Below are 20,397 nucleotides of genomic sequence, written 5' to 3'. Positions count from 1 at the left end.
ATACACTATTATAGTATTTATTAATATTTTGAATTAACTTCTAATTCATAATAGCTATTTATGAATATAGGTTTCATTAGAATTTTAGTTTTAGTTATTATGTTTTGTGCTTTAGTCATTTTATTGTTTTATATATTTATATTTATTTCTAATTGTAAAACTTCAACTTCAGTTAGTTGGAAATATTTCTAATTTTCATTTAACTTTTTAAAGGGGTGGTAAAACACATTGTTTTGAAGGCTTGATTGTGTTTGTGGGGTGCACTGTAACATGTGTTCATGCTTCGTTTTAAAAAAAAAATCATTATTTTTCATATATTTGACATTTATTCTACACTGCTCTGTCCCTCCTTGTAAAACTGTCTGATGCTTTCCGGGTTGTATGAAGCCAGTCCCTCAAAAATACGCGATGGGCTCTGATTAGTTCGATGGCCCATTGTGTTGTGATTCGCTAACCGCAGTGTACGTTTGTCGGAAACGTCACGCCCCTTACCTTACCGGTAGACTGTGCTTTGGTCAGTATTAGAAACGATGGCGTCAATAAAACCACACCAATCTGAGCCCGAATCAGACCCAGAACATTTTAGTGAAGATGATCGAGCAGAACCTGTTCATTCCTCAAGAGTAAAGACTGCGGATCTATAGTGATCGCTACTGAATGGCACTGTTACTTTTGTATTTTTAGAACGATTATAGCCAAATATCTGTCGCAAGAACTATTAACCCAAAACACTAAACACTGGCTTTACTATAGTTAGCCAAATCACACACAGAACCATGTTTAGAATGCCTGTAGATAAACAATACATAAAAGCTCTAATCACTAATGCCAAGTTCGCTGTTGAGATTTTAACGTTAGTGTTTGTAACGATAGGTGTTCGTCGGATAACGTTAAGTATGAATAAGCATTTAACAGACTGGTTTGCAGAACCGCGTTGTCATCTGTTTACTTCCTTGCTACAACCTACAGGAAAACACATCGATGAAAAATAAATCAGACTTACAGGTTGTGGCCCGTAAACAGCTTCTGTTTGTAAATCCAGCTTTCAGGTCAAGCCGTTGTGCATATCCTGTATTGAACTCGCGAACATTGTGAAAGTTTTCCTCCGTGAAATGTGCTGCGGGAGGGAGCCCCGCGCGCGTCGTGCATTCACACACTGGCCTTGTTTGTCTCACGCAGCTGACGTTGTGCAAATCCGGTGTTGAACTCGCGAACATTGTGAAAGTTTCCCTCCGTGAGATGTGCTGCGGGAGCCCCGCACGTGCCTGTTCCCTTCTGTCTCATACACAAGTGCATATAACATGTTGTATGTTAAACTCTCTGCAACGCACCCCTGTCCATATGAAGGCTGAACAAAGCAAGTACCCCAGACCTGCAATCCGGATGAATATAACAGCGTTTCCTCGGCATCGCGGCAACAACACTCCAGCCTAACTATACCACAACATAACTATACCCCCCCCCCCCTATTTAATATTCTCGGAGGAGGGGTTTATGTAAATATTGAGCCTGGTGATGTCACCAACCCTGGAGGAATGTGTTTAGTCGCCTACTGGCCGTTTGCTGTAGTTCTTAGAAATGGATTTCTTTAAAAGCAAATATCTCCCTTTGCTTTAAACTTTGAACTTTGTAATTTTGCAGATGTTGTTTATGCTAAAGCAGCAACATTACACGCTAGCTAAAGTTAGAATAGTGAAATCGTGGTTTACCACCACTTTAACTTTTTCGTCCAATGTTTATGTTGCAGCTTTATTTAAATGAAAACAATTTTAAAAGTTTTAGTATTAGCTGTTTGCAGTCTGTTTCTCTACCATATCCAACTTTGTAAGTGTACACCATGTTTAAAATGAAGGAAACATCGTTTTTTTTTTGCAGCTCACCCTTGGTTTACGGTGGTCTTTGTTATGCTCCATAGTACTCACTGTTATGGCAAGCCTAAAATGCAGATTTGTTTGCTATTTGTTTACCTAGTATATGGCGATATTGATAGTGAAAGGACAGCAGCTGCACTGTTCCTTCTCAGTGCCGGGTTTCATACCTCATTACTGAAAAACAGTTCTGACAGAGAACAAACTCTACACTATAAACTCCTAAACCTCTAGTGTATGTCTATGATTGTGTAAGTGTGTGTGCATGTGTAATAGGTTGATGCCCTCTTGCAGCAGATAGTATTTAACTCATTAGAAGAACATCAGCTCCTGGAACAGATAGAAGCCCAAAGGATCCAGAACACAAATACTACTAATGAGCAATCATCTCCCTCTCACTCTCTCTCTCTCTCGCTCTCTCTCTCACTCTCTCTCTCCCCATGTCATTGGTTTGGTCGATGAATATAAAAGTCTGTTTTCATTACATTAATAATATGCCAAGACACCCACTGTGGGAAAAATAAACGGTCATAATATTTGGCATGGGAGACGGACAACATAATATCCAAATCCATATTCAGTCTGCAAGCTCAAATTTAGCACGCTTTCTCCCCGATGTGTTCCCAATGCTAATTCTGTGTGGCCATCTTGCCCGGCGCGGCGGGAGCTCATTTGTGTGAAATGGTGGATGTTGATGTGGCATCACACAGAGGGTCAGTTCTCCGCTTAGACGTGCGGTTCAACCGCCCTCCTGCGTTTAGGTGTTTGCTGTGTATTCATACAAACGATACATCTCAACTTTACATATGGCCGTGCAGAGAATAAACAGTCTGATTTGTCTTTTCTTTTGTGGAACAATCTTCTTCTTTTTAAAAAAAATAATTTTCACTCCAATCTCTTGGATTTATCGGCCTTTAAAAGGCTAGTATTTGAAACATGGTCTTTATATGAAATCCTCTCCTTTTTAAGTGTTTTGTAGGCAGTTTTTAGTGGGGAGTGGGGAGTGGGCAGTTTTTTCACTTCTAAGCAACCCACTCTCAAGGCTAACTGGCAACACCAATCCCTTCGCCTTTTCAGGCCTGTATCATTTCATATTCCTCCATCTCCAATCTCTTTTCTGTCTTTTAGACTTTTATTCCGCTATGAGGAAATCACATTTAGATGACAGATATTTAAGATAAGCAGAATTATTTAAAAATCCCAAACAGTTTCCAAAATACCTGCCGCCAGAATGAATGATGAATGAATGATATATAAAAGTAAATTCCAAATGATGGTGATTTTTTACGTTTTCTTCTGGTAGTGCGATCAAAAAGCATGTGGTTTTAGGGAGAGAGAAGGATAATGGTATGTCATAATTGTGAGAAAAACCATAAGGAAAAAATAAAATAGAATATTATGTTTCCGTTAACAACATCTTTGATTCATTTCAATGTGGATAATGAATAATGGCAGGTAAAACTGTCTCAAGAATCAGTGGTATTCTGTTTGAGTCAATAGCATTTAAAAGTCCCTGTGTCTAATCTGACTAAACTGTAGTATAGCATATTTTGAAATTGATTATTCCCATATTCCCTGGCAGGATATATCAGCTGCCATGTTTTAGTATTGAGGGCATCATCTGATTATCAAGATTTTACTGTTAAACCTCTTTATCGGTTTGTGATTTTGCAGCATTAAAGGATGAGTGCATTAAAAGGTTACTTTTTTGTGCTTTTTATATCGGACCCAGGACAACATGATCCATCCAAGTATTCTATTCTATCCCATTTCCCAGAACAGATGTAAATGTAGATTCCTGGCCAGTACATGTAGGCTGAGTGATCATATAGACTCAAGCTCTCTCCCTGGTCTTTCCTTATTTTTGTCTAGTTTTGCGCCTTGCAGCACCAAGTGGCCTCTGCAAACCTTCATAATGGCTTCCAGACTCTCCCACCTGACCATGGTAATGCAACCCAATACCGTTTAAATGGGAGTCATTTTCAGCTTTTGTTACCACAGTGAGCCTCGGGGCAACCAAGGGAAGCTGAGGACGCTGAGCAAAACAATTTAGAGGGAAGTATAGCAGTGCTTCTGTCTCTCTTGAGTGAGCACAGCTCCAGCCCGCCAATCCATGCCAGCCCATTTAAAATCCTGTTAAACTGCAACTTATCCCTACGATTCCTTACCTACCATGCAACAACACACCTTACCAACATGCTCTTATGAATATGTCGCCCTGTGTACTCGTGTACACAGTTGCTCTTGTTTTATGGTGTGTGAAAACTGTATACATGAACATACTGCAAAACGTACTATAGCGGAGACTTTAGTTTGAACTAAATACTCACAGAAACCTTTCTGCATCTTTAGATTTTCTCTAAAGGAATGGTTCAGCCCCCCAAAAAAATTCTGTCACCATTTATACTCCCTTGTGTTGTCCCAAACTAATTTGATGTTCGATTTTATGCAGAACACAAAACAATTTGTTTTGAAGAAAGTTTAGCTGTTTTTCTCCATCCTAAAAAAGAGTCAATGGGACCCAAAACTTTCAAATTTCAAAAATACATAAAAATGATGCATGAAATTAATGATAAACAGATCAAAATGGAATCCTTTATTCACTTTAAAATCAAATCAAAACATTCATAAATGCACGCATACAAAGACTACACCAGATATTGCATAAAACATAAAATGTCATATGACCAAACGTCATGATGTTTGAGGTTTGTGTGACCATATGTGATGTAGTCTGTTCATGTGTGCATTCATTTTATGGTATGCATACCTCAATGCCCTTCATAATATGGACAAAAACACTTATTTTCTGTTCCACCGAAAGAAAGTGATATGAGTTTGGAACAATATGATAACGGATATAAAGCTTATATATGTTAACACTTTTATCACACCTTGTTTGTTCGTTGGCCGGCCAGAGGAGAACTGGCTCCCTGACTAAGCCTGGTTTCTCCCAATTTTTTCCCTCCAGTCTGTCACCTGATGGAGTTTGGGTTCCTTGTCACTGTCGCCTCTGGATTGCTTAGTTATTAAAGATGTTTAAGACACTTAAAATTAAAAAATATTCTTGATCTGATTGTACCGACGCTGTTGTTTGAGTGTAACGGATGTAGGCTTGTAAGAGCTGTGTGTTTAAACCTCACTCTCCTGGCCTCAAGAGGCGCACTAGTTACTGACGCTAGCGGTTAGCACGCCCTTGTTAGCACGCCCACCTCCCACACCGGAGACCATGGTTCGAATCTTGCTCGGAGTGGGTTGAGTGGGACCGGTTACATTTGGTGCTGTGACCCAGATGGGAGTGAGGTTTAGGGGGGTGAGTGCAAGAGCTGTGTGTGTAAACCTCACTCCCCTGGCCTCAAGAGGCGCGCTAGCAACTAACTCTAGCCGCTGCGGTCTTTAGCGCCCTTGTTAGCGCTCCCACCTCCCACACTGTAGACCCAGGTTCAAATCCTGTTTAGAGTGGGTCGAGTAGGACCAGGTATATGAGAACTGAACTGGATGATGACATTGTTTTTTTGCAGAACTGCTTCATAGATGAAATTAACTAATTTAATAATTGATGATCTTTATAACGGAGCTGAATTAATACGGACTTCAGCTGAACAAGTTATCACTGTAAAGCGGCTTTGCTGTATTGTATAAAGTATAAAGGTGATGACAGGTTGGACCCCACGTGATATTTCATTGTTGTACTATACTTTTGAGGACATCAGGTTGCTACAATGCAGGAAAAACCTAACCCAGACACCAAAACACAAAAAATACACTCAAAAATACATCCCTCGTTTTGTGTCCAGTTTGGGGTAATGTCATCAAATATTAATAACACCAGTCAGTGTGCTAAAAATCATGGTGGGGTGACATACAGTATCTCTGTGACAGTGTCTGTGCAGAGGAGACAGCTTCCTTCTCACTCACTGATGGAGTTTCAGCGGCGCCTGCTCTCAGATCACTTAATACATCAGTCTAATAACCTTTTAATGTCTGTATTATGGCGGTCATTTAATATTTGCTCTCGGAAAGATGCGCATGTAGATCAGCAATGACTGTAATGATGATAATGATAATCATATGCTCATAAGCCACTATCTTAAAGCATTGCATTACTGTGCTCACCGGTGGTTAAAATGAAGAGCTTTTAGCCATTATGGCTACAGAAAAAAATAACCGCTTGCAATTCTGCTAATGTCATTTCTTCATTCCAAGCATGTGCAATTTAATTTCACTGCTTTTGTTGACACTGCTTTTTCTTATATATATATATTTCCCCCCTTGTCTTTTTCCATCTTAGCAAGTGGGTCTAAAATGTGGGCCATTTGCATGAGTTATGCTAATTTGTTAGGGCAACGAATGCATTAATTTCATTAGCAAATGGCCTCAAAGCAATAATTACCAGAGTAGGTGTGTCACAAGCAATCATGTTAAATTTTGCCAGTTAATTATTAAGATTTTGTTCGGGGAGACCTAGATTTGACATGAGTAGCCGAAGGAGAGACAGAGAGAGAGAGAGAAAAAGAAGGAGGAAAGAAAGTTAATGTTCTCCAGCAGCTAAAGGTAAGGTGTGTGTTGTTGTGTTGAAGGGAGAAGGGAGTTGGCAGGAGGAAGAGTGGTGGGCTTGGGTTGGTTTGCATGTTGACAGCTTACATTCTGGACTAATTACCGCAAATAGCACTGGGCTAGCTGGTACTCAGTGAATCCAGAGGGGTATAATTATAAGAGAAAGGAGGGCAGGGGCTACTGAAACGGTCTCTGCTCCCATTGATTGGAGTCCACTCGAGGAGGAGGGGAAACGCTTCTCCTTAACTGTCATAGCCTTGCACTTTGGCCAATGGAGACTGAGGAAAATATTCACATTTTTGGAGTTCCTAGATAAACAGCAGCAGTTGGTTGTCATGTTTATCTGCATGCATTTACAGCAGGAAAAAAGTAGAATTCGTTTTTGTCTCGTTTTGCAGTAAAAATATGAAGAAAAAAAAGTCTTAAAATTGGATCCATTAGTTTGCAATAATAATAATAATAATAATAAAAATAATATTAATAATTCAGTAGTAATAATAAGTGTGGATATAAAGTCTAAATAAGAAAAAAGTCATAGTTTGAGATATAAAGTCACAATTGTGAGAAATAGTTGCAAGATAGAACCTTGAGAAATAGTCACCTTTGTATTATTTTTTATATACAGAAATGGTCTCCCTTAGATTTATGAGGGAAAGCTTCATAATTTGATATATTGAAGATCAGGCACGTGCAGAGAGGGGGGGGGGGGGGGGGGGGGGGGGCTTTGGGTGCTCGAGCCCCTGCCCTTTTTCAAAATGAATCAAAAGTGCCCCTCTCTGACAAATATCAATGATAATATTGTGGTCAATAAAACTACATAAATGTGATTATTATAACATGACAATGTATACAATAGTAACGGACGGCTCAAAAGTCGGATAATTTCTGTTGAGGCGTTGCTATAACGCGTTGCTATGGGTTGCGTTGCGTGCGTTTTGATTGACAGCTGATTTTCCACTGCTCGGAAACGGCTCTCGAGCCAGATATGGTCCTTTCAGAGAGTGTGTGGCCTCACGGGAAAAAAGTAAACCAATATTTTTTTTTTTCATCCATAATCAGAGCTAATGTGTTGATTTAATTACAAATCAATATATTATATATTTTAAATTATTACACAATTCACCAATGCCCGTTTGTCATGTATATACACCAACCAATCGTGATCTGGCAAAGCAAGTTCAAATTCCATTGGGCGATGTGAAGTGGAGCGGTAATTTTCTGTTCTTATTCATAAATCGGTTGAAAATTACATGGACGATTTCCTGCGGTTTGTCTCATTTTATAAATTGCATCACTGACAAAATGGATTTTAACTGACAACAAATAAATCACTGTACAAAACCATTCAGCAGCAAAAGTCGCGTTAATGGTAAGTAGTGTTAAATTCACTTGTATTTATGTATATTGATACACCGTTTACTACTTCATGAAACTATCAAAGTTAACAAAACCCAAGTGCCACCGGCACCTACAGGACTATTATGTGAAGTGCAGGCTGGCGAAATGGTGACGTGAAAGGACTTTATTATATTAACGTTACCATTTTTGAATATTATGCAGCATTATGAAAGAAGTCTCTTAAGTTCATCAAGCCTGCATTTATTTGATAAAAAACAGCAATATTGTGAAATATTATTAAAATAATGGTTTTCTATTTTAAAATAATTTAAAATATAATATATTCCTGTGATCACAGCTGGATTTTCAGCATCATTGCTCCACTCTTCAGTGTCACATGATCATTCAGAAATCATTCTAATATGAGGATTTAATGTCATTGATGGAAACTGTGATACTCTTTTCAAGATTGTTGGATTAATAAAAAGTTAAAAAGAACATAATGTAATAATATTTCACAATATTAGGCTACTGTTTTTTCTGTATTTTTGATTAAATAAATGCAGGCTTGATGAGCATATATATATATATATATATACGCACAGTGCGTATGTGCGTATTGCCACCTAGTGGACTCTTCTGTACTGCTGGCGCATGCGCTGTTGCACGCGGACCATCCGCGCGGTCTCAAAATTTGGGCTGCGCGCGGACGGGGTGTGCGGCCGGCCGCGAGCCCTTGAATGACGAAAATTACGTCATGCGGGCGGTGCACGAACGCGGACGGCCGAAGTATACCCGGGCCTTTAATTTTATAAGCAGCCATTTTTCTAGTTTTAATGAAGTGTAGGTTTAATTGATTGCTGGTTACTGACAAATTCTCATAAAGAAAGCATTTTCTAGTGTTCTTGTATTATTTTATACATCAAAAGACAATGAAGTCACTTATCAAGTAACAGCTGTTTGATTATCGTTTTATAACTTTATAATATTCACTGTCAGCTTGATCTCACGCTTTTGATGTTCCTCAGGACTGTGTCTTTATCATCTTGGCGGCTGTCTTTGAATACAAGGTTGGCACCTACACTCATCCTCTTCCACTCAAGGCATAAATCTCCAGGTCTTCCTCTAAAACTCTCTTTAGGGTTAATTCCACTAGTTCTTATCCACTGACACCCTTTAAAACTTTTCCCTCCCTCTGTCTCTCAAGTGTCTCCTTAAAAGTGAGCACGCTTTTCTCTCGTCTATCCACCACTTTTGGGGGAAAAAATGTTAATCATTACTTGAATTCAGATGAAAAGGAGCTTATCCCCTGAGATGGTGGAGACCAGTAGCTGCTTTCCTCGTCATTTAGCTAAAAGCAGTATGTGATGTTTGTACAATGATTCTGTCCAATACATCCGCACACTTCTCTTACTTTGCTACTCTTTATAGACCAATATGATGTCTTACCAGTCCCTCCAGAAAAACGTGATTATGGGATCGCACGATTTAATGCCAAATAACCAGCCAAAGTCCGCATATTTATGCGGAGGCCGCATTTTTTCAAATACGGCGCACTTTCGCCGCATAAATTGCCTATTTCCGTGTGCAAAATATGTGGGGCTAGCATGATTTCATAATCCCCGCATTTTCGTTGCAAAAAAAGAAAGTTGTTCGTTTACTTCACACAAGAGCCAACATTTCCCCATATTGCCATGGGAACGTTTTGAAGTGACGTAATTACCCGATGCGAATGTCATTGAAAAGCTGCAAATACCGTGGTGAAACCATAGATATCGGTGAAACCATGATGAAGCACACAAATTCCCATTTGCCAACAAAAATAACTGTGTTGATCGATTTCAAAACACGGCATCATGAAGCTTCGAAGCGCTATGAATCAGTGAGTCGATTCAGTGGTTTGGATCGCCAAAGTCACGTATTTCATCAATTTGACACGCGATCCGACTGATGAATCGACTCGCTGATTCGAAGCTTCATGATGCCATGTTTTGAAATCGGTCATCACTATATAAGTCGTTATTTAGGGGTTATTTTGCACACAAAAACTATTATTGTTGATTCATAAAGTTATTGTAGAACCACTGTAGTGAGATGGACTTTGTAACGATGTCTTTAGTACCTTTTATGGGTCTTGAGAGTGTACAGTACATTGTGTTCCAAAGATGAACAGAGGTCTTACGGGTGTCCAACGACATGAGGGGAAGTCATTAATGACAGAATTATCATTTTTGGGTGAACTAACCCTTTAAGAGATTGCACTTTGTGCATTGGAAGCACTCAAATGTCTCATAAGTTGTAGCATGTTCCTTTTGTAAAGCTACAGAACTTGTTTGACTCAATGTTTTGTAAATTTCAATAAAACCAGATGAGAACTTAAATATTCCCAGCACTTTCTGTGATGTAGTGCTTTTTTTCTCTTTTTCATCAAACCGCAGTTTTTGCAATTTCCTGCAATATAATTGCATAAAATTGCATAAATATCCCACATTTCCCATCGCATTTTTTAAGAAAACCTGCCGCATAATCAAGGATTTTTGCCCGCAACAATCACAAAAAAAGCCACATTTTTCTGGAAGGACTGTCTTACGAGAGGATATTTCATGCACTGAACTTCAGACATTATAGGAGGACTTCTACTTCTGTCTGTTTTTGTTAATTAGCTGTGTTCTAATATTTAGTGAACTGCCTTTAGCATTCCAGCCATCATGGTACCTCATATGCAGCGGCGGCGCCACGAGGGGGCCCCAGGGGGTCCGGCCCGGCCACCTCGGTCACTGTGCCCTCTCACCTCTGGTCGACCACCCCACTCAGCCCTGAGCTAGGCAGGCTACTGCCCTGGGAAAATTTCCCACTTAGAAGTATAGGTTACGAGATGGCAAGTGGATGGGTGTAGGCTGTCAAATACATGAAAACGAATTGTTTTCATTTCAGTTCATTCTTTGCAAAAACAATTTTTTTTTTTTTGTTCAGCCAGGTTCCAGAGCTAAATAAAATAACAGAATATCGCTTTATAGGCCTAATGAGAGTTTGTGCTAATAGGCTAATCTTTGAAAATAACAATACAAATTGCAGTGAGTCAGAGACAGATGCAGTTGTAAGCTGTTTTTTTTTACATTTTTAAATGGTAACCGTCAACGCAGGAGTGCGGGCGGCATGCCTTCAGTTGCGGATCACGCCTTTAGCCTCAGATAATGATTCTAAAATTATTTTAGAGCTCCTTGGATTCAACTCCCTTTCATTTCCCAATTTGTTTGAGAAAAAAAAAACATATTAATAAACTGCATATATACAATTATTGTATTACTGAATGATTTATTCATTAAATTATAGCCTACATTATTAGGTAGCCTAAGCATCATGTTTATGATTTTCTTTTCTTTTTGTCTTGTACAATTAAAACAAAACAAAAAATCAGGCTTGTGTATTTATGACATCCATTACTGCTTTATTTGTTCACTAAAACAGAAATAACTTAAAATGTTATTTTACTTTTCATATTTTTAATATAATGTAGGCTACAGCAAAACTACAGTGCTACCAGTAGGCTATATTACAGAGCTGTCAACAAAGAAAAATCAGGGGGGGGGGGGGGGGGTTCAATTTGGTTTGAATCATACCATTTTAGATACAGTTTTGGATGGTTGAGAAATCAAAAGAGAACTAAAGTGCAAGAAGAAAGCAAAATAATGTATTTTTTTTTCCATTTAAATGTATTGCACTGGCTAATTAAGCAGTCTGATGCAATTTGTATCGCTAAGACCTTCTGTCGGTATGATGCAGTCTGACTGGAGAAGGTCATGAGGTTGCTGGTGGAATTTGAGCCTAATGAAGCTACTGGACTGAATGAATAAGTTGGGATAGTTGATTTACTTTGCATCAGCACTGCAGCCAACCATTGTTCCCGATTGCAGTGTGCTTGGGATTTGCTAGTTTAACTCTTCTTATTTAACCCCTGTGCCCCTCTTCCTCCATCTCTCCACTCCTCCCCACCTCAGGCTGAACTCATTTGGTTTCCTGCATGGGAAGGTCCTGGGGCGGATTCAATCAGCCGCAGCCCTAATTGGCTCTCAGGCATTCAAATTGAAACCGATGGAGAACTAATAACAATTGTCCTACTGGTTTGTAGCTGTAGAAACCGAGGGAAAATTAGTTGTGGTGCCAGAGCATTGCACTTTTTAATTGCAGGCAGGTTTTGGTGGGTTTGGTTGAGAGAATCATGAAACACACAAACACACACGCACATGCACACACCCCGAGGGCTCTTCTTTGTTTCCGCGACCTCAGAGTGATTTTTTAACATGACTGTGACTGGAATTTCTAGTGGCCATATGAGTTTGTGTGTGCATGTGTGTGTGTGTGTGTGTGTGTGTGTGCGTGCGTGCGTGTGCGTCTGTGTATGCATGCTGCCCTCCGGTCCATTCCACCATGTCATCACCTTCCACCTTTCAGTCATGTAGACAAATGAAAACACACACTCATGAACACACACAGGTGTTCGGGGGGCCTTCTCTCAGTTTTAACAGACAGTTCAGGCATGTCCCGCACTTTGAGCTGCTGCTAATGTTTACTGAAAAGCAGTTCATCGAAAAGCCCTGAGTTCATCGCGGCCATTATTGCACTGCGTGTTTTGACAACTGCGGATGAAAGAGTGGTGTAGGCATGATGGTAAGAGGAAGACGAGGCCTTTACAAGCAAAGCAATCTTACTAAATGCTGGTGGTGACCTCTTGATCTGTCTAGAAAGCTGCACTAGCAGATGGTAAAACTCACAGAATGCTTCTCAAGCCAACATTTAAGTTTGTACAGATAGTACTGAAATTATTATTTACAATGTAACATTTATTTCTCAAATGACACAAAATTACAGTATATATTTTACTGTATCATGTCATTAATCCCAATACCAATAACAAAAAATAATACACAAAATAATTACACATACTTTACAAAGATGCAGTACTATGTAACACTGATGGTATCAATGTTAATACAATGGTGGTACTACAATATTACTATATTCATGCGCAGACCATGGTATCCATTGGGAAAAAGAAGTGTGTTTAATCATATTGAATGTGGACTTGTAGCGTACATATATTGAAAGTAAATTTAAAAGACTTAAGTATATATATATATATATATATATATATATATATATATATATATATATATATATATATATATATATATATATATATATATATATATATATATATATATATATATATATATATATATATACTGTATATATAAATATAAACAGTAACACTTTACAATAAGTTTTTATTTGTTAACATAACATGAACTAAAAATGAGCATTACTTCTACAACATTTAATAATGTTAATTTCAACATTTACTAATGCATTTTTAAATTCATAAGTTGTATGTATTATTAGCATTATAATGCATTGTGAAATAACACAAACAACTGTATTTGTATTAACACTAACAAAGAACAATAATTGCTGTATATTTTCATTATTTTTCATATATATTGTTTTGTTGGACAATATATTTTCATATATTGTTAATGCTAGTTAATACAATAATGTTAACAAATGAAATCTTACTAAAAAGCGTTACTAAAAAAAACAGTGCTTGCAGATAATATAATACGAAATAAAAGGCTACTTAATTAAAGAGAATAAACTTTCACAGCGTTTAACACACTTAAGTACACTTTTGAAAAGGTGCTTTGTAATGATGTCAAATTAACCTTGAATTAAGTACATTTTAATTTGTTTTAGTAATAATTTGTAGTTTTTTTTTTGTTTTTTGTTTTTACCAGGAATTGCTGTCATATAACATGCAATTTGAGATGTGGCAGAAATGTTCATGACTTAAAGAAAATAAAATTACTGTATGTACATGGTTATCCAAAGCAATAGTAATACAATGATACTGTAAGTTCACATTATTAATATAACATAAACCTGATTTAAGCTGTCTTGTTGTGTGCTTTTATATTTTAAAGGGTTATCTGTGCATTTGGCAAACAAAAACAACAAAACAACAATAATGTTGTCTGATTTTATCCTGCCTCTCCCACACAAAGAGTGTGCACAAGTTCAAGTTTAATACCTCTCTTCTTAATTCTCTCTCAGCAGGAGTCTATGCCCTTTATAGCCCTAACCATACCTGACAGATCAGAGGCAGGTGTGTGTGTGTGGGTGGCTGGGTATTTTCATGCAAGTTGTGTGAATTTATGTGTCCAGCCAGTGTCTGTCACTACAGTGTTGTTGGTGCATTGTGGCACTCTCACTCCTCATTACACACACAGCACAGGTCCAAAACTTTTATACAGACTGCCTTTAGAGAAGTATCCATCCTTCATCTAACTAACATTGTTTTCACATCATCATTACAATACGAAATTCAGTTGATGGCCTGTGTGCTTTTTTTGTCTTTTGGTACTCGTCCTTCTCTGCTTGTTTTGAACAAACCAACGTCTTCTAAAAATACAAAACGGCACAAACCACAAAATTAGTTCAGTCATAAAAACAGGGGTTTAATGTCCTTCATGGTCACAGCTGTGTGGGGCTCTGCAAATAAACGCTCTGCTTGTTGAAATGTAGACCATGTGTAATTGGTAGGCATTCACATGTGCTAAGAGAGGACATTGACTAAACCATGCCTAGAAGCCACGGCTGTGGTGTTTGGGTGGAGACTGCTAGTCCATGGGCCCATTACTGTTGCTTTCTGCTCTGCCCATCTGTGTTTCTGAGAGCCTTGAAACAGGCTTTGATCAAGTTTGAACTGTTTTAAAATGTAATGTATTCCTGTAATGGCAAAGTTACATTTGCAGCAGCCATTACTCCAGTCCTCGGTATCACATAATCCTACAGAAATCATTATGCTGATTTGGTGCTTGAAAAACATTTCTATTTTTGTATTTATTTTTTACTATTATATAACCTTAGAAATAATTTTTGACTCACTTTTTTCAATTCAATTTGTCCTTGCTAAATGAAACTATTTTTAAATCAGCCTACTCGGTCTAATTATGTCTGATATTATTATCCAAAGCAATTTACATTCAGTTGTGTTTCTTGGAAGTCAAAGCCATAATCTTGACATTTCTAACACTGTGTGTTAGCAGTTGAGCTACAGGAAATTTGTACATTTGAAATTTGAGTTTTGCAACATTCCTTTCTTCTTGTTGCTCTCACATGGTTCCAGGCCTTATTGTGGCGAAGTGAAGATTACATTATGCTACTGTGGTAACATGCCCCTTAATTAAAGGCAGAACTGATACATATGCATTGAGATTGCATATTACACTGGCAGATAAGGAGGAGTTTATTTGATAAACTACAAAGAAAGCATCCATTCACATCGAAACAGCCTAGGCTACATGATAAACGGCACTAAAAGTCTTATGAATTATTCTGAATTCGCAGCAATCAGGTTTTAAAGTGGCAGTAAATCCAGTCTAAATAGGTTCATTCATTATTCTCTCCGGTGTGGCCGGGATACTTAAAGAGTGTTATGTCTGGATTGTCCCACGCTCTGCTATGTTCTAGCGGACGGTGTTCTGGCTTGACCTGATATACGGTGCGACTCGAATTACGGAGACGGAAATGTCGTCGTCATCTTGTTAGTATTCTGATGTAAGCCTGAGGCACGGGTGTCAGATGCTCTCAAAATTTACAGCTCAATTTGGAAACCACAGATACAGCTGAGCATGGCTTTGGGGTGACTTATAATGAAAATACCAATCCACATTAGCTCCACTTGCCACAAGCAAAATGTTAATATCAGAGCAGAAAATAAGTGTGAGAGGGAGATAGAGAGAGATTGAACAGAGAAACATCAGAAAGAAAAGGAAGTTTGGTGTCCATGAAATACTTCCAATGTTACCGGCAACTTTGAAGCTGGCTGAAGGTCTTTCCTGGTTGTTGGACAGAAATTTGACACATTCATTGGTTGGTGAATTATTGGTGAATTTTCAATGTATGGCAACAGGCTTTAGCATTTGTGTCAAATTAAAATTGTGTTTACATTTTTATATTATGAATGTGCAGGGTATGATCTACTTCATTAAGTTCACGTTCCAGGGGAAAGAGGCACAGCTTTGGGAGGCAAGTTTTAACTTTAGGATCCCTCCATTTGGTTCATCCTTACTCTGCCTTCTGGCACCAACTAAATTAAAGACTTTTTGTTCCATCCTGATTTTCCACTGGGCCTTTAATGTCATGCTTATTTCAGAAGGATATTGCCAGTGATTCTTACAAATAATGAAGGGAAATGGATGTATTACTGTCTGAGCACAATGAAAACATATTTATCCTCAATCTCCATGTGAATTGCCCTAGCTCAAATAGTCTTCGATTGAATACTGCAAACATATTTGCATAAGCTTTGAATTTAGAGTCCTCCTCAGGCTCACAGAATTGTCAAAGCCTCTCTCTCTATTGTCATCGTTTGATCGTGGTGAAGTGGTACTGCTGATTATATGATTATCTTAACTAAGACCAACAACTGAACAGAAATTGTGAACAGGCACACCCCTTTTTTCTGTTATTGCACTCTATTCTGTCTTGCAAGTCAGTGATTTTAAGGGCTCACTGTACTTCGATAACAGAAATACAACTTAGTTTAAAATGTATTCTTTGGTATATAAATAAATAAATATATATATATATATATGTGTGTGTGTGTGTGTGTGTGTGTGTGTGTGTGTGTGTGTGTGTGTGTGTGTGTGTGTGTGTGTGTGTGTGTGTGTGTGTGTGTGTGTGTGTGTGTGTGTGTGTGCGTGCGTGCGTGCGTGCGTGTGTGTGTGTAAAAGTGGATGTGCTATTGTTAAGTTGTTAACAAAGCTTTTTCTGTCTGACCTGACATATAAAAAGTTGGTTGCAGGTGAATATAGTCATATTATATACTATATTTGACTTGAATGACACACATTATGGTAGATGTTATCATACAACATGCATTGTTTAGGTTATGTGACAAAATATTTTACAGTGTATGGAAGACCAGTGGTAGTTGCCACACTTTTTTCTCTAATGACTATTTTTTCAGGGTAGGTTTTGTTTTTTTGTTTTTGGAGAATGAATTTATCTCCTCTTGTTAAGTCGTGATGTAAGGAATAGGCCTGCTATTTTAGGGTCCAAGCCTCCACTTGTTAAAAATTAGAATACTATTTCAAAAGCTGGTATTAAGCATTATTTATTCACATTACACATTTAAATTGTCACGTTCTGGCAGGTGGTTGTAGTGAAATTGCACCATGAAGGAGAATCTATCAAGAACAGTCTTTAAGGGTGAAGTCAGTTGTCCACCCTCCAGTGGTGAAGCCAGGAGAGTTGGAGACCCAGGTGGAACCAAGGAGATACTGAATACCTGGAAGTCTGTGATGCAGGCAGAGCGATGATTGATCAAGGCGAAGGCGGAGTCCAGTGAATCCGTAAAGGTGACGTTCCCAGGTGGAGCCGAGGGAGAGAGGAGCCAAGGTGGAGCCGCTGGATCCACATGACTAGGTGCAGCTGGAGACTGGACTGGCAGATCCGTGCAGCAGAGTGGAGTTAACAGAAGAGAAGACAAGGGACTGAAGGGAGCTAGTAGAGGCGGGAGAGGGAGGCTGGGTGGGACCATCACCGATGAAGGAGACTTGGAGCTGGGCAGGATCAGTGGAGACACAGGAGACTTGGAGCTAAGAGGGACCAGCAGAGACACAGAAGACTTGGAGCTGGGCAGGAACAGTGGTGACGGGAGACTTTGGAAAATTATTTATTTTAAATTCTGAAACAACATTACAGAGGACACCCTATGGCATGGACAATGTTGCCGGCTCACGCACATGGTCAGACACATTGTTAGACTCTGGCTCCCAGGCGATGTTGTTCTCAGGCGTCAGCTCTGGCACTGGCATTGAGGCAGTCTCAGGCTCTGTGTCTCCGGTAGGCTCTGGCAGGATGTGATGGGTATGTTGGACAGCTGGCTGGGCTCTGGGTTAGGAGTGGGGCTGGCAACGTCTTCCTCTGCAGCCCAGACGTTGTTGTAGAGGTATCCTCATCTCTCCCGCACCCACTCAAGATATTCTGCAAAGCTCCCTCTAATACCTTCCTAGGGCAAGCATGCTTTGGACCGCTTGTTGAGGCTGGTGTAATAAAAGACGGAGAGTGAGTGGTCAGGGAAGTGTGTGAGGCACGCCAGATCTATGAAAGCCCTTGTGTGGTCCTCGAGGGAACTCTCCTCCTGTTCCAGGAGGAGAAGGCGGACTGCAGGAATGTCCACTTTTTCTTTTCTTTTGGTTCGGTTCATGTTCCAAACGTTCTATCACATTCTGGCAGGTGGTTGTAGTAAATCACATGACTCCAGAATCCAGCAAGGGCAGTCTTTAATAACAACATTTTAGAACACTCAAACAATCAAACAAATCAAACAATCTCGTGAACTCAAATGACAATCAACACCAAACAAAGAACTGTGAGAAATAAAAGCTTAAATGCTCAAGGGAGGCTACAATCAGTAACAAAGGAAACTAGTGGCAGGAAAATGGGAACAACACAAACAGGTACAGAAACTAGAACTAAACCAAAACAGAACATAGGTGACCGTAAGCGTTCATAAACTAAATACACTACAGTCTCTGGGCTAACAACATCCTAGACACCAATTATTTAACGATTCCTAAACGATAAATCACTGTCTGGCCATCTGGGATTTCAGCATGGAGATATAATCTCCAATATAGAATAGAATTAGGATTTTTCTATAGTTGTACAGCACCCGTAAGTGTATATTAGTACAGTTTTTTTGTTTGTTTTTTTCTCTTGGCATCTGATAGAGCGATTGGAACTGGAAAGGGTGACACGCAATGTCAAACTTAACAAGCGGATGGCCACATACCTCAAAGTTTTGGCTACAAAACACTTTTGAATGCTGTCACACTCTATGGGGTAAGTTGTTACAATGGAACCTGCCGTTTACAGGCTTTTCGTTTATAAGAACAGCTGTTCCTATAAATGAAATAGAACAGCTAAACAGTAAAACAATCATTTTGTTAAGATTTTTTTTAAAGATTTGAATTAATGAATTCAAAATGTAAAGGTTATTACACATTTGATGGCTTGCCCTAATCTGATCATTAGCAGCCTCCCTGTGTGGCCTAAATATCAATGGATGTTTCTTTGGTCACAGTAAGCTGTGTGGATTGCTCTTCATCACAGTCTCAAATGCCCTCTTAATTTTTTTTTTCAATTAGATACCCATTTTATGTTGCAACGGTCCATTTAGTAGGTTTTATGCCAGCTGAGTATGGCGATGGAGTAATTACAAGGATTATTTACTTCTGCTAATTGAGGTCCCATCTTTGAATGGGTGGTAAAGGTTAATGTTCTTTTGATATATATTTTCTTTCCGTCTCCTCAGACAGACAGAGAGAAAAGGGATTCCTAGGGGTTTACAAGTCTGAAATGTTCAAAATCAGTTTAAATTCAAATTCAGAAAAGGAGTAACGTCGGTGGGTTTCAGCGGTGGGGTATATTTCAGGTTCCATTTCTAAGCCTGGCCCCTAAGATGGCCCACATTGATTTCCTTCACTTCTGCTCTTTGCTTGGTCTCAGTGCTTTCATTAAACCCTAATCCGTCTCATTTGCTATGCTTCCAGGAGACATGGAACTAAAAGAGGGAGGTGGATAATGAATTGAAAAGAAAATGTGAAGTTACATATGTTTTTTTTCCCCTGCTCTTTAAATGACCCTTGTCTCCACATTCATGGTGAGGCTGTTTTAATAGTCTTCCTAATAGGAATTTTAAATCACAAAACTGCTAACCTGCAGGTTAATAAAAATGGTAATTTGGTAATCTTGTATCTGATTTAATTGGATTTCAAGAACCTCTTTAAAATGTGTTTGCATTCTGGAAAATTTACATGTGCCGTGTTAAAAAGGAACTTGAATCTCCAGCTGTCAGGATAATGAATTAGGCCATTTCATCTCTATAATCTTCTGACAATCTCCCCTTGTACTTTCCTGTCACAGTTATCCATTAAAGCAATGAATTACCTTAATATTTGAAATGTTTTACATGGTTTTATAGCTTTGTAATATTACTAGGGCCTCAAAAATACTGTGTTGTTTAGTCATAAATATAATGGGGCCTGACAGAACAGATGAAATAAAACTTGAGTTATGTCAAATTTGACCTTTTGACCTTCTAATATTTCTTGGAGTTTGCATTTCTGTGATATTTTAATGTGTTGTATGTAGTGGTCGACCGATATATTTTGTCTAAGCCGATATATCAGCCAGTATTTGGCACATTTAATTTGTTTTTGTTTCACTTTTTTAATAAGCTTTTCTGTCATGAGCAGGACTTTTCTTTTGACAGCGATGAGAGCCAAGTGCATAAATAGAGGCACCGGAGCTCCCATTCTCCATCTTAATTAGTTTACTGTCTTCTGTTGTAAAGTTATTTATAGTAATAGAAAGGCAGACTCTAAAATACATTTTTAATATACTGTTGCATTCTGAAAATATTTATATATCACCTTTGAATAGCCTACCTATTGAGAATGAGAAGGTGACGTAACGATGTTAACTCCGCATTGCATTTCGGGAAGGCACTGCCATATTGGGAGGGTACACTATCAGTTGCCATGGTTATTTCGACAGTGAGACGAGA

At 38.7% G+C, this 20,397-nt stretch overlaps 1 protein-coding gene across 1 annotated transcript in view; it reads left to right on the top strand.

Moving 5' to 3' along the window:
- The window catches only part of LOC307140696 (uncharacterized protein), a 174,681-nt gene that overhangs the window by 53,558 nt on the left and 100,726 nt on the right, over positions 1-20,397 (top strand). The window lies entirely within an intron of this gene.

The sequence above is a fragment of the Gobio gobio genome, assembly GCF_949357685.1.
Source record: "Gobio gobio genome assembly, chromosome: 17".
Taxonomy (NCBI): Eukaryota; Metazoa; Chordata; class Actinopteri; order Cypriniformes; family Gobionidae; genus Gobio; species Gobio gobio.
This window is presented reverse-complemented; position numbering and strand designations above follow the sequence as displayed.